General features: G+C 46.6%; 1 protein-coding gene across 1 annotated transcript in view; it reads right to left on the bottom strand.

Moving 5' to 3' along the window:
• Positions 1 to 1,756, bottom strand: part of LOC128684309 (uncharacterized) — an 80,408-nt gene extending 78,652 nt beyond the window's left edge. The window contains exon 1 of the mRNA XM_053770476.2: positions 1,528 to 1,756. The gene's annotated coding sequence lies outside the window, so the exon portion shown is untranslated. The remainder of the gene's footprint in view (positions 1 to 1,527) is intronic.
• Between the last annotated feature and the right edge of the window lie 14,595 nt (positions 1,757 to 16,351).

Below are 16,351 nucleotides of genomic sequence, written 5' to 3'. Positions count from 1 at the left end.
ATACACTTCTCGGTCTGTATATCATGAGATTTAAAGCTACCAAAACTAACTATAATGAGTACTGAGAGTTCACTGACGATATGTAATTAGCGATAAACAACGTTCATAACGTGTATATAAGTTTTTTTTTTATTAAGATCCGTCCACATCATAATCTCACACGACGAACGATACCGTACAATATAATGGTAATACACCTTACACACAAACAAAGTATTGACAATGGTTTTATATTCAGACACAACACATTATACATTATTAAAGAACATGTCTATGTTGTATATACAAATGGCCTGTATATAAGTAGTACGGTATTACACCATGTCAGTGTTGTGTAAGGGTACAATGAAATGAAATGTACATAAATTGGGATTTGCAACTCCCAAAAAGTAATTTCGAGTCGTTTATATGTTGCTGAAGACTTCAAGTGAGATTATTTGTTACCATAATATTAATGATAAAACCCACAATTAGGTGAATAAAACGCAACACTTGGGTGTCTATGTTGCTGACACGTTGTGTGTGCGTTGCAGACTTCTAGAGGTAATTAATATACATCGTCCACCATCTCCAGTGTATTAGTTACCTCTGTATTCGACTGATGAAGCTACTGCGCATGTGAAAGATTAGGTAATAAACATCCCCGTTGTTGCTGACGTCTTATTGACCAGTATTTATGTTGTGTGAGTGACTCTACGAGAGACTGTTAAGGACAACACCAGCCAAGAACTACATTTTCATTTGCACACATCATTTCGCTAGATGAAAAAGGAAAATGCTGGCTACAATGAAGGCATCATACTCTTGACCAGTTAGAAGCCTTAACCAGTCTTCACAGGACATATACACCGAGAGGCGTATTTCTCTAAGCATATATATTCTTAGAATTCCTAGTTTAGCGATTATAATGTTCTTGTTTGGTTGTGAAGATTACATAGAGGCTTAAGAGCCGCGTGAGTTTCCCTGTCTCCTAATATCATGTTTATTTTTCCCCTTTATTATTAGAAGACAGGGGAATTAATGAGGCTAATGTGGTACAAGTGCTTTACTTAAAGCCCATTAACCAACCAAGCAAGTGTCATCAGCAGCGTTTGGCTGCTCCTCTGTGATCTGAAATCATCGTTGTCAAAGAAACAAATCGTTTTTAGAGCATTTCTGATTACCTCTCATTCCCTAGGTACCATATGACCCAGACAGATTTAGCGCTTCCCAGTGAATATAATTAATACCTTGAACACTTGAAGAGTCAACATAGTTTACAATTAACGGAATTTAGAATCTAAGTTAAACGACTTAACAAGATTCTTACTAAACAAGGTAAAAAACGATCGTATTATTTTTTTCAAAGCGAACACTTTTTTTTAAATTAATACAAAAAATATGAATCGTTACATAGTACTTGTACTTCGTGTTATATAATTCAGAATAAACTTTGTATCGCTAAATGATATGTTATAGGTACGTAACTACTTGATCTTCAGTGGTTTACGCTAGTAACTTCGACATGTTAAAGATAAGATCACTCACTTCCTTGTGACACACTGACTTGGTTACGAAATTCCCAGGTAGCTCAGGTAGCAGGCGGAGTGAAGGCTCCGTCCTAGTCAGCTTCTCACCTGGGTCAGTGTGTAGTGGTGGTGGTGGTGATGTTTCTGCGTGGTGACGAGAGGTTGTGTGTGCAGGGGTGGAGAAAGCCAGGTGGTCAATGATCCACACACTCTCAAACACGCTTATATACACCTTGGCGACATATCTTCCCTCCCACCCCTCACTTCGCCCCCGCTACACTTCCCTCTCTCTCACCTCTCCCTTCCTTCCCCACCCCCCTCTCTCCCTTTTCCCCTTACCTTCCTTTCCCCTCTCCCTCTATCTCTGCTGTAAGCCTAGCCACGCCCACATCTCTCCCTTCTGCACATAGCTAGCCACGCCCCCCCGGTCCCACACCGTATGCGCTAACACTGCCTCAGTGTCACTTACACCACCTCACGCCTTCTTGATCTCACCTTGATAGTGTGGTATATACAGAGACGTGTGTATATTTCAGCGTATGTACACAGAGAGGTGTCTATACACTGAAAATTTGATTGGTCACAAATTTATATATTTAATTATCTATGAATAGTGGCGTGAAGGTGACATAGTCATAATGATCCTCTTGTAATAAATAAGCTTTAATAAACCCACCTCAGAGGTATGTATATAGGCTCAGAGTTCACTGTAATCCCACTTTGAGGGATTAAAAGTTTTCCGACTGGTGATGCACAGGTGAAATGCGATCGATAGGCTTTAAAACTAACTAAATTAATAACGAGGGTGTGTACTCTAAGGGGAGGCTCAAAAAAAATAAAATTTTAATTTTCTGGTGTTTTCGTGGACAACAATAAAAAAATATGCATTTCATTAATACTCCCTTCATTCCATGAAGGAGGAAAGACGTAATAGTCCAGATATACTACGTATATAGTCATCCAGATCATACTGTAAGTCTATATATTAAAGAATAACGGAGAATATATTTGAGTCTTCTCCCGCCTTCCTCTTGTCACACGTCCTTCACAACGTAAGTCAGCCATCATTGACTCTTGTCACACGTTCTTGACGTAAATCAACCATCACTGACTCTTGTCACACGTCCTTGACGACGTAAATCAACCATCACTGACTCTTGTCACACGTCCTTGACGACGTAAATCAACCATCACTGACTCTTGTCACACGTCCTTGACGACGTAAATCAACGATCACTGACTCTTGTCACACGTCCTTGACGACGTGAGTCAACGATCACTGACTTGTCACACGTCCTTGATGACGTGAGTCAACGATCACTGACTCTTGTCACACGTCCTTGACGACGTAAATCAACCATCACTGACTCCTGTCACACGTCCTTGACGACGTGAATGAACCATCACTGATTCTTGTCACATGTCCTTGACGACGTAAATCAACCATCACTGACTCCTGTCACACGTCCTTGACGACGTGAATGAACCATCACTGATTCTTGTCACACGTTCTTGACGACGTAAATCAACGATCGCTGACTCGTCACACGTCCTTGACGACGTAAATCAACGATCACTGACTCTTGTCACACGTCCTTGACGACGTAAATCAACCATCACTGACTCCTGTCACACGTCCTTGACGACGTAAATCAATCATCACTGACTCCTGTCACACGTCCTTGACGACGTAAATCAACGATCACTGACTCGTCACACGTCCTTGACGACGTAAATCAACCATCACTGATTCTTGTCACACATTCTTGACAACGTAAATCAACCATCACTGACTCCTGTCACACGTCCTTGACGACGTAAATCAATCATCACTGACTCCTGTCACACGTCCTTGACGACGTAAATCAACGATCACTGACTCTTGTCACACGTCCTTGACGACGTAAATCAACCATCACTGACTCCTGTCACACGTCCTTGACGACGTAAATCAACCATCACTGACTCCTGTCACACGTCCTTGACGACGTAAATCAACCATCACTGACTCCTGTCACACGTCCTTGACGTAAATCAACGATCACTGACTCTTGTCACACGTCCTTGACAACGTAAATCAACGATCACTGACTCCTGTCACACGTCCTTGACGACGTAAATCAACGATCACTGACTCTTGTCACACGTCCTTGGCAACGTAAATCAATCATCACTGACTCCTGTCACACGTCCTTGACGACGTAAATCAACCATCACTGACTCTTGTCACACGTCCTTGACGACGTAAATCAACCATCACTGACTCCTGTCACACGTCCTTGACGACGTAAATCAACCATCACTGACTCCTGTCACACGTCCTTGACGACGTAAATCAACCATCACTGACTCCTGTCACACGTCCTTGACGTAAATCAACGATCACTGACTCTTGTCACACGTCCTTGACAACGTAAATCAACGATCACTGACTCCTGTCACACGTCCTTGACGACGTAAATCAACGATCACTGACTCTTGTCACACGTCCTTGGCAACGTAAATCAATCATCACTGACTCCTGTCACACGTCCTTGACGACGTAAATCAACGATCACTGACTCTTGACACGTCCTTGACGACGTAAATCAACGATCACTGACTCTTGACACACGTCCTTGACGACGTAAATCAACGATCACTGACTAGTCACACGTCCTTGACGACGTATATCAACCATCATTGACTTGTCACACGTCCTTGACGACGTAAATCAACGATCACTGACTCTTGACACGTCCTTGACGACGTAAATCAACGATCACTGACTCTTGACACACGTCCTTGACGACGTAAATCAACGATCACTGACTAGTCACACGTTCTTGACGACGTAAATCTATGATTAACTTGTCACACGTCCTTGACGACGTAAATCAATCATCAATGACTCTTGTCACACGTCCTTGACGACGTAAATCAACCATCACCTGTGAAGGTGTCTTCACAAAATACAACTTCAACAACAAGAACATCAACTGGGACCAGGTAAACCATGTCTTAAATGAAACATGTTGGGAAGATATCTTAAATGACATGGATCCAAACCAGTGCCTTGAAAGGATCAACTTCCTGGCAGCCGAAGCATGTTCTAGGCATATTGCCCTAAGAAAGAAGAAGAGCAGGAGTAAACTGGAGAGAGAAAGACCCTCCCTCTACAGAAGACGACGAAGAGTCACTGAGCTCCTCAGGAGTGCTAGAATATCTGATACACGAAAGGAGGTGCTGACCAGGGAAGTGGAAACTATCGAACTTAAGTTAAATGACTCTTACAGGAACCAGGAGAGACAGGAGAAGCTTAAAGCTATTAGTGAAATTGAAAGAAATTCAAAATATTTCTTTTCATATGCCAAAAACAAGGCAAATACCACATCTAGTATCGTGCCCTTACTCAGACAGGATGGGACTTACACAGATGACAACAAGAAAATGAGTGAAATATTGAAATCCCAGTACGACTGTGTTTAGTGAACCACTAATCGGTCTGAGGATCGACGACCCAAATGATTTCTTCATGAATGAGCCTCAAAACTCCATAAATGTATGCCAGATTTCCGACATTATTCTAACTCCGATAGATTTCGAAAAAGCCAGTGACAACATGCCCATGCACTCAGCCCTGGGCCCAGACTCGTGGAACTCTGTTTTCATTAAGAACTGCAAGAAAACCCGCTCGAGTGCCCTAAGTACACTATGGAGGAGGAGCTTGGACATGGGTGAAATTCCACAGTCACTTAAAACAACGGATATAGCCCCACTCCATAAAGGTGGCAGCAAAGCATTAGCTAAGAACTATAGACCAATAGCTCTGACGTCCCACATCAAAATCTTTGAAAGAGTGCTAAGAAGCAGGATTGCAAATCACCTGGATTCCCAAAATCCGCACAATCCAGGGCAACATGGGTTCAGGGCAGGTCGCTCCTGCCTCTCACAACTACTGGATCACTATGATATGGCCTTGGATGCACTGGAAGAAAATCAGAATGCAGATGTAATATACACAGACTTTGCAAAAGCATTTGACAAATGCGATTATGGCGTAATAGCCCATAAAATACGTGCTAAAGGAATAACTGGGAAAGTGGGGAGATGGATCTTCAACTTCCTAAAAAATCGAACACAAAGAGTAGTGGTCAACAGAGTTAAATCGGAGGCTGCCATAGTAAAGAGCTCTGTTCCACAAGGCACAGTACTCGCCCCCATCTTATTCCTTATCCTCATATCAGACATAGACAGAGATATACATCACAGCACCGTATCATCCTTTGCGGATGATACTAGGATCTACATGAGGCTGTCATCTGCTGAGGACGCGGTTAACCTCCAAGAAGATATAAGCAAAGTTTTCCAGTGGGCAACGGTAAACAATATGACGTTCAATGAGGACAAAGTCCAACTACTCCATTATTGAAAACTGGAGGAGTAATGTCTGAGGATCTCACTTTCAAGGATCACAACAGTGCCACAATCACAAGTGCAAAGAAAATGATAGGATGGATAATGGGAACGTTCAAAACGAGAGATGCCAAGCCAATGATGATCCTTTTCAAATCACTTGTTCTCTCTAGGCTGGAATACTGCTGTACATTAACATCTCCATTCAAAGCAGGTGAAATCGCAGATCTAGAGAGTGTACAGAGATCCTTTACTGCACGTATAAGTTCTGTCAAGCACCTTAACTACTGGGAACGCTTGGAAGCACTTGACTTGTACTCGTTGGAATGCAGGAGGGAGAGATATATCATAATATACACTTGGAAAATCTTGGAAGGAATGGTCCCAAATCTGCACACAGAAATCACTCCCTACGAAAGTAAAAGACTGTGCAGGCGATGCAAAATGCCCTCAATAAAAGGTAGGGGCACCATTGGTACACTAAGGGAAAACACCATAAGTGTCCAGGGTCCAAGACTGTTCAACAGCCTCCTATCAAGCATTAGGGGAATTGCCAATAAACCCCTGGCTGCCTTCAAGATAGAGCTGGACAGATACCTAAAGTCAGTGCCGGATCAGCCGGGCTGTGGCTCGCACGTTGGACTGCGTGCGGCCAGCAGTAACAGCCTAGTTGATCAGGCCCTGATTCATCGGGAGGCCTGGTCATGGACCGGGCCGCGGGGGCGTTGATCCCCGGAATAACCTCCATGTAACCTCTTGTCACACGTCCTTGACGACGTAGATCAACCATCACTGACTCCTGTCACACGTCCTTGACGACGTAAATAAACCATCGCTGGCTCCTGTCACACGTCCTTGACGACATAAATCAACCATCACTGACTCCTATCACACGTCCTTGACGACGTAGATCAACCATCACTGACTCCTGTCACACGTCCTTGACGACGTAAATCAACCATCACTGACTCCTGTCACACGTCCTTGACGACGTAGATCAACTATCACTGACTCCTGTCACACGTCCTTGACGACGTAAATCAACCATCACTGACTCCTGTCACACGTCCTTGACGACGTAGATTAACCATCACTGACTCCTGTCACACGTCCTTGACGTAAATCAACCATCACTGACTCCTGTCACACGTCCTTGACGACGTAGATCAACCATCACTGACTCCTGTCACACGTCCTTGACGACGTAAATCAACCATCACTGACTCCTGTCACACGTTCTTGACGACATAAATCAACCATCACTGACTCCTGTCACACGTCCTTGACGACGTAGATCAACCATCACTGACTCCTGTCACACGTCCTTGACGACGTAGATCAACCATCACTGACTCCTGTCACACTTCCTTGACGACGTAAATCAACCATCACTGACTCCTGTCACACGTCCTTGACGACGTAGATCAACCATCACTGACTCCTGTCACACGTCCTTGACGACGTAAATCAACCATCACTGATTCCTGTCACACGTCCTTGACGACGTAAATCAACCATCACTGACTCCTGTCACACGTCCTTGACGACGTAAATCAACCATCACTGACTCCTGTCACACGTCCTTGACGACGTAAATCAACCATCACTGACTCCTGTCACACGTCCTTGACGACGTAAATCGACCATCACTGACTCCTGTCACACGTCCTTGACGACATAAATCAACCATCACTGACTCCCGTCACACGTCCTTGACGACGTAAATCAACCATCACTGACTCCTGTCACACGTCCTTGACGACGTAAATCAACCATCACTGACTCCTGTCACACGTCCTTGACGACGTAAATCAACCATCACTGACTCCCGTCACACGTCCTTGACGACGTAAATCAACCATCACTGACTCCTGTCACACGTCCTTGACGACGTAAATCAACCATCACTGACTCCTGTCACACGTCCTTGACGACGTAAATCAACCATCACTGACTCCTGTCACACGCCCTTGACGGCGTAAATCAACCATCACTGACTCCTGTCACACGTCCTTGACGACGTAGATCAACCATCACTGACTCCTGTCACACGTCCTTGACGACGTAAATCAACCATCACTGACTCCTGTCACACGTCCTTGACGACGTAGATCAACCATCACTGACTCCTGCCACACGTCCTTGACGACGTAAATCAGCCATCACTGACTCCTGTCACACGTCCTTGACGACGTAAATCAACCATCACTGACTCCTGTCACACGTCCTTGACGCGTAAATCAACCATCACTGACTCCTGTCACACGTCCTTGACGACGTAAATCAACCATCACTGACTCCTGTCACACGTCCTTGACGACGTAAATCAACCATCACTGACTCCTGTCACACGTCCTTGACGACATAAATCAACCATCACTGACTCCTGTCACACGTCCTTGACGACGTAGATCAACCATCACTGACTCCTTTCACAAGTCCTTGACGACGTAAATCAACCATCACTGACTCCTGTCACACGTCCTTGACGACATAAATCAATCATCACTGACTCCTGTCACACGTCCTTGACGACGTAAATCAACCATCACTGACTCCCGTCACACGTCCTTGACGACGTAGATCAACCATCACTGACTCCTGTCACACGTCCTTGACGACGTAAATCAACCATCACTGACTCCTGTCACACGTCCTTGACGACGTAGATCAACCATTACTGACTCCTGTCACACGTCCTTGACGACGTAAATCAACCATCACTGACTCCTGTCACACGTCCTTGACGACGTAGATCAACCATCACTGACTCCTGTCACACGTCCTTGACGACGTAAATCAACCATCACTGACTCCTGTCACACGTCCTTGACGACGTAAATCAACCATCACTGACTCCCGTCACACGTCCTTGACGACGTAAATCAACCATCGCTGACTAGTGTCACACGTCCTTGACGACGTAAATCAACCATCACTGACTCCTGTCACACGTCCTTGACGACGTAAATCAACCATCACTGACTCCTGTCACACGTCCTTGACGACGTAAATCAACCATCACTGACTCCTGTCACACGTCCTTGACGACGTAAATCAACCATCACTGACTCCTCTCACACATCCTTGACGACGTAAATCAACCATCACTGACTCCTCTCACCCGTCCTTGACGACGTAAATCAACCATCACTGACTCCTCTCACACGTCCTTGACGACGTAAATCAACCATCACTGACTCCCGTCACACGTCCTTGACGACGTAAATCAACCATCGCTGACTAGTGTCACACGTCCTTGACGACGTAAATCAACCATCACTGACTCCTGTCACACGTCCTTGACGACGTAAATCAACCATCACTGACTCCTCTCACCCGTCCTTGACGACGTAAATCAACCATCACTGACTCCTCTCACACGTCCTTGACGACGTAAATCAACCATGAATGACTCCTCTCACACGTCCTTGATGACGTAAATCAACCATCACTGACTCCTGTCGCACGTCCTTGACGACGTAAATCAACCATCACTGACTCCTGTCACACGTCCTTGACGACGTAAATCAACCATCACTGACTCCTGTCACACGTCCTTGACGACGTAAATCAACCATGAATGACTCCTGTCACACGTCCTTGATGACGTAAATCAACCATCACTGACTCCTGTCACACGTCCTTGACGACGTAAATCAACCATCACTGACTCCTGTCACACGTCCTTGACGACGTAAATCAATCATCACTGACTCCTGTCACACGTCCTTGACGACGTAAATCAACCATCACTGACTCCTGTCACACGTCCTTGACGACGTAAATCAACCATCACTGACTCCTGTCACACGTCCTTGACGACGTAAATCAACCATCACTGACTCCCGTCACACGTCCTTGACGACGTAAATCAACCATCGCTGACTAGTGTCACACGTCCTTGACGACGTAAATCAACCATCACTGACTCCTGTCACACGTCCTTGACGACGTAAATCAACCATCACTGACTCCTGTCACACGTCCTTGACGACGTAAATCAACCATCACTGACTCCTGTCACACGTCCTTGACGACGTAAATCAACCATCACTGACTCCTCTCACACGTCCTTGACGACGTAAATCAACCATCACTGACTCCTCTCACCCGTCCTTGACGACGTAAATCAACCATCACTGACTCCTCTCACACGTCCTTGACGACGTAAATCAACCATGAATGACTCCTGTCACACGTCCTTGATGACGTAAATCAACCATCACTGACTCCTGTCGCACGTCCTTGACGACGTAAATCAACCATCACTGACTCCTGTCACACGTCCTTGACGACGTAAATCAACCATCACTGACTCCTGTCACACGTCCTTGACGACGTAAATCAACCATCACTGACTCCTGTCACACGTCCTTGACGACGTAAATCAACCGTCACTGACTCCTGTCACACGTCCTTGACGACGTAAATCAACCATCACTGACTCCTGTCACACGTCCTTGACGACGTAAATCAACCATCACTGACTCCTGTCACACGTCCTTGACGACGTAAATCAACCATCACTGACTCCTGTCACACGTCCTTGACGACGTAAATCAACCATCACTGACTCCTGTCACACGTCCTTGACGACGTAAATCAACCGTCACTGACTCCTGTTACACGTCCTTGACGACGTAAATCAACCATCACTGACTCCTGTCACACGTCCTTGACGACGTAAATCAACCATCACTGACTCCTGTCACACGTCCTTGACGACGTAAATCAACCATCACTGACTCCTGTCACACGTCCTTGACGACGTAAATCAACCATCACTGACTCCTGTCACACGTCCTTGACGACGTAAATCAACCATCACTGACTCCTGTCACACGTCCTTGACGACGTAAATCAACCATCACTGACTCCTGTCACACGTCCTTGACGACGTAAATCAACCATCACTGACTCCTGTCACACGTCCTTGACGACGTAAATCAACCATCACTGACTCCTGTCACACGTCCTTGACGACGTAAATCAACCATCACTGACTCCTGTCACACGTCCTTGACGACGTAAATCAACCACCACTGACTCCTGTCACACGTCCTTGACGACGTAAATCAACCATCACTGACTCCTGTCACACGTCCTTGACGACGTAAATCAACCATCACTGACTCCTGTCACACGTCCTTGACGACGTAAATCAACCATCACTGACTCCTGTCACACGTCCTTGACGACGTAAATCAACCATCACTGACTCCTGTCACACGTCCTTGACGACGTAAATCAACCATCACTGACTCCTGTCACACGTCCTTGACGACGTAGATCAACCATCACTGACTCCTTTCACACGTCCTTGACGACGTAAATCAACCATCACTGACTCCTGTCACACGTCCTTGACGACGTAAATCAACCATCACTGACTCCTGTCACACGTCCTTGACGACGTAAATCAACCATCACTGACTCCTGTCACACGTCCTTGACGACGTAGATCAACCATCACTGACTCCTGTCACACGTCCTTGACGACGTAAATCAACCATCACTGACTCCTGTCACACGTCCTTGACGACGTAGATCAACCATCACTGACTCCTGTCACACGTCCTTGACGACGTAAATCAACCATCACTGACTCCTGTCACACGTCCTTGACGACGTAGATCAACCATCACTGACTCCTGTCACACGTCCTTGACGACGTAAATCAACCATCACTGACTCCTGTCACACGTCCTTGACGACGTAAATCAACCATCACTGACTCCCGTCACACGTCCTTGACGACGTAAATCAACCATCACTGACTCCTGTCACACGTCCTTGACGACGTAAATCAACCATCACTGACTCCCTCACACGTCCTTGACGACGTCAAGCATCCTCACTGACGACGTAAATCAACCATCACTGACTCCTGTCACACGTCCTTGACGACGTAAATCAACCATCACTGACTCCTGTCACACGTCCTTGACGACGTAAATCAACCATCACTGACTCCTGTCACACGTCCTTGACGACGTAAATCAACCATCACTGACTCCTGTCACACGTCCTTGACGACGTAAATCAACCATCACTGACTCCTGTCACACGTCCTTGACGACGTAAATCAACCATCACTGACTCCTGTCACACGTCCTTGACGACGTAAATCAACCATCACTGACTCCTGTCACACGTCCTTGACGACGTAAATCAACCGTCACTGACTCCTGTCACACGTCCTTGACGACGTAAATCAACCATCACTGACTCCTGTCACACGTCCTTGACGACGTAAATCAACCATCACTGACTCCTGTCACACGTCCTTGACGACGTAAATCAACCATCACTGACTCCTGTCACACGTCCTTGACGACGTAAATCAACCATCACTGACTCCTGTCACACGTCCTTGACGACGTAAATCAACCATCACTGACTCCTGTCACACGTCCTTGACGACGTAAATCAACCATCACTGACTCCTGTCACACGTCCTTGACGACGTCCTTGACGACGTAAATCAACCATCACTGACTCCTGTCACACGTCCTTGACGACGTAAATCAACCATCACTGACTCCTGTCACACGTCCGACGTAAATCAACCATCACTGACTCCTGTCACACGTCCTTGACGACGTAAATCAACCATCACTGACTCCTGTCACACGTCCTTGACGACGTAAATCAACCATCACTGACTCCTGTCACACGTCCTTGACGACGTAAATCAACCATCACTGACTCCTGTCACACGTCCTTGACGACGTAAATCAACCATCACTGACTCCTGTCACACGTCCTTGACGACGTAAATCAACCATCACTGACTCCTGTCACACGTCCTTGACGACGTAAATCAACCATCACTGACTCCTGTCACACGTCCTTGACGACGTAAATCAACCATCACTGACTCCTGTCACACGTCCTTGACGACGTAAATCAACCATCACTGACTCCTGTCACACGTCCTTGACGACGTAAATCAACCATCACTGACTCCTGTCACACGTCCTTGACGACGTAAATCAACCATCACTGACTCCTGTCACACGTCCTTGACGACGTAAATCAACCATCACTGACTCCTGTCACACGTCCTTGACGACGTAAATCAACCATCACTGACTCCTGTCACACGTCCTTGACGACGTAAATCAACCATCACTGACTCCTGTCACACGTCCTTGACGACGTAAATCAACCATCACTGACTCCTGTCTTGACACGTCCTTGACGACGTAAATCAACCATCACTGACTCCTGTCACACGTCCTTGACGACGTAAATCAACCATCACTGACTCCTGTCACACGTCCTTGACGACGTAAATCAACCATCACTGACTCCTGTCACACGTCCTTGACGACGTAAATCAACCATCACTGACTCCTGTCACACGTCCTTGACGACGTAAATCAACCATCACTGACTCCTGTCACACGTCCTTGACGACGTAAATCAACCATCACTGACTCCTGTCACACGTTCTTGACGACGTAAATCAACCATCACTGACTCCTGTGACACGTCCTTGACGACGTAAATCAACCATCACTGACTCCTGTCACACTCCTGTCACACGTCCTTGACGACGTAAATCAACCATCACTGACTCCTGTCACACGTCCTTGACGACGTAAATCAACCATCACTGACTCCTGTCACACGTCCTTGACGACGTAAATCAACCATCACTGACTCCTGTCACACGTCCTTGACGACGTAAATCAACCATCACTGACTCCTGTCACACGTCCTTGACGACGTAAATCAACCATCACTGACTCCTGTCACACGTCCTTGACGACGTAAATCAACCATCACTGACTCCTGTCACACGTCCTTGACGACGTAAATCAACCATCACTGACTCCTGTCACACGTCCTTGACGACGTAAATCAACCATCACTGACTCCTGTCACACGTCCTTGACGACGTAAATCAACCATCACTGACTCCTGTCACACGTCCTTGACGACGTAAATCAACCATCACTGACTCCTGTCACACGTCCTTGACGACGTAAATCAACCATCACTGACTCCTGTCACACGTCCTTGACGACGTAAATCAACCATCACTGACTCCTGTCACACGTCCTTGACGACGTAAATCAACCATCACTGACTCCTGTCACACGTCCTTGACGACGTAAATCAACCATCACTGACTCCTGTCACACGTCCTTGACGACGTAAATCAACCATCACTGACTCCTGTCACACGTCCTTGACGACGTAAATCAACCATCACTGACTCCTGTCACACGTCCTTGACGACGTCCTTGACGACGTAGATCAACCATCACTGAAATCAATCCATCACTGACTCCTGTCACACGTCCTTGACGACGTAAATCAACCATCACTGACTCCTGTCACACGTCCTTGACGACGTAAATCAACCATCACTGACTCCTGTCACACGTCCTTGACGACGTAAATCAACCATCACTGACTCCTGTCACACGTCCTTGACGACGTAAATCAACCATCACTGACTCCTGTCACACGTCCTTGACGACGTAAATCAACCATCACTGACTCCTGTCACACGTCCTTGACGACGTAAATCAACCATCACTGACTCCTGTCACACGTCCTTGACGACGTAAATCAACCATCACTGACTCCTGTCACACGTCCTTGACGACGTAAATCAACCATCACTGACTCCTGTCACACGTCCTTGACGACGTAAATCAACCATCACTGACTCCTGTCACACGTCCTTGACGACGTAAATCAACCATCACTGACTCCTGTCACACGTCACTCCTTGACGACGTAAATCAACCATCACTGACTCCTGTCACACGTCCTTGACGACGTAAATCAACCATCACTGACTCCTGTCACACGTCCTTGACGACGTAAATCAACCATCACTGACTCCTGTCACACGTCCTTGACGACGTAAATCAACCATCACTGACTCCTGTCACACGTCCTTGACGACGTAAATCAACCATCACTGACTCCTGTCACACGTCCTTGACGACGTAAATCAACCATCACTGACTCCTGTCACACGTCCTTGACGACGTAAATCAACCATCACTGACTCCTGTCACACGTCCTTGACGACGTAAATCAACCATCACTGACTCCTGTCACACGTCCTTGACGACGTAAATCAACCATCACTGACTCCTGTCACACGTCCTTGACGACGTAAATCAACCATCACTGACTCCTGTCACACGTCCTTGACGACGTAAATCAACCATCACTGACTCCTGTCACACGTCCTTGACGACGTAAATCAACCATCACTGACTCCTGTCACACGTCCTTGACGACGTAAATCAACCATCACTGACTCCTGTCACACGTCCTTGACGACGTAAATCAACCATCACTGACTCCTGTCACACGTCCTTGACGACGTAAATCAACCATCACTGACTCCTGTCACACGTCCTTGACGACGTAAATCAACCATCACTGACTCCTGTCACACGTCCTTGACGACGTAAATCAACCACCACTGACTCCTGTCACACGTCCTTGACGTAAATCAACCATCACTGACTCCTGTCACACGTCCTTGACGACGTAAATCAACCATCACTGACTCCTGTCACACGTCCTTGACGACGTAAATCAACCATCACTGACTCCTGTCACACGTCCTTGACGACGTAAATCAACCATCACTGACTCCTGTCACACGTCCTTGACGACGTAAATCAACCATCACTGACTCCTGTCACACGTCCTTGACGACGTAGATCAACCATCACTGACTCCTGTCACACGTCCTTGACGTAAATCAACCATCACTGACTCCTGTCACACGTCCTTGACGACGTAAATCAACCATCACTGACTCCTGTCACACGTCCTTCACGACGTAAATCAACCATCACTGACTCCTGTCACACGTCCTTGACGACGTAGATCAACCATCACTGACTCCTGTCACACGTCCTTGACGACGTAAATCAACCATCACTGACTCCTGTCACACGTCCTTGACGACGTAAATCAACCATCACTGACTCCTGTCACACGTCCTTGACGACGTAAATCAACCATCACTGACTCCTGTCACACGTCCTTGACGACGTAAATCAACCATCACTGACTCCTGTCACACGTCCTTGACGACGTAAATCAACCATCACTGACTCCTGTCACACGTCCTTGACGACGTAAATCAACCATCACTGACTCCTGTCACACGTCCTTGACGACGTTAATCAACCATCACTGACTCCTGTCACACGTCCTTGACGACGTAGATCAACCATCACTGACTCCTGTCACACGTCCTTGACGACGTAAATCAACCATCACTGACTCCTGTCACACATCCTTGACGACGTAGATCAACCATCACTGACTCCTGTCACACGTCCTTGACGACGTAGATCAACCATCACTGACTCCTGTCACACGTCCTTGACGACGTAGATCAACCATCACTGACTCCTGTCACACGTCCTTGACGACGTAGATCAACCATCACT

This window comes from Cherax quadricarinatus, chromosome 4 (genome assembly GCF_038502225.1).
Source record: "Cherax quadricarinatus isolate ZL_2023a chromosome 4, ASM3850222v1, whole genome shotgun sequence".
Lineage (NCBI taxonomy): Eukaryota > Metazoa > Arthropoda > Malacostraca > Decapoda > Parastacidae > Cherax > Cherax quadricarinatus.
This window is presented reverse-complemented; position numbering and strand designations above follow the sequence as displayed.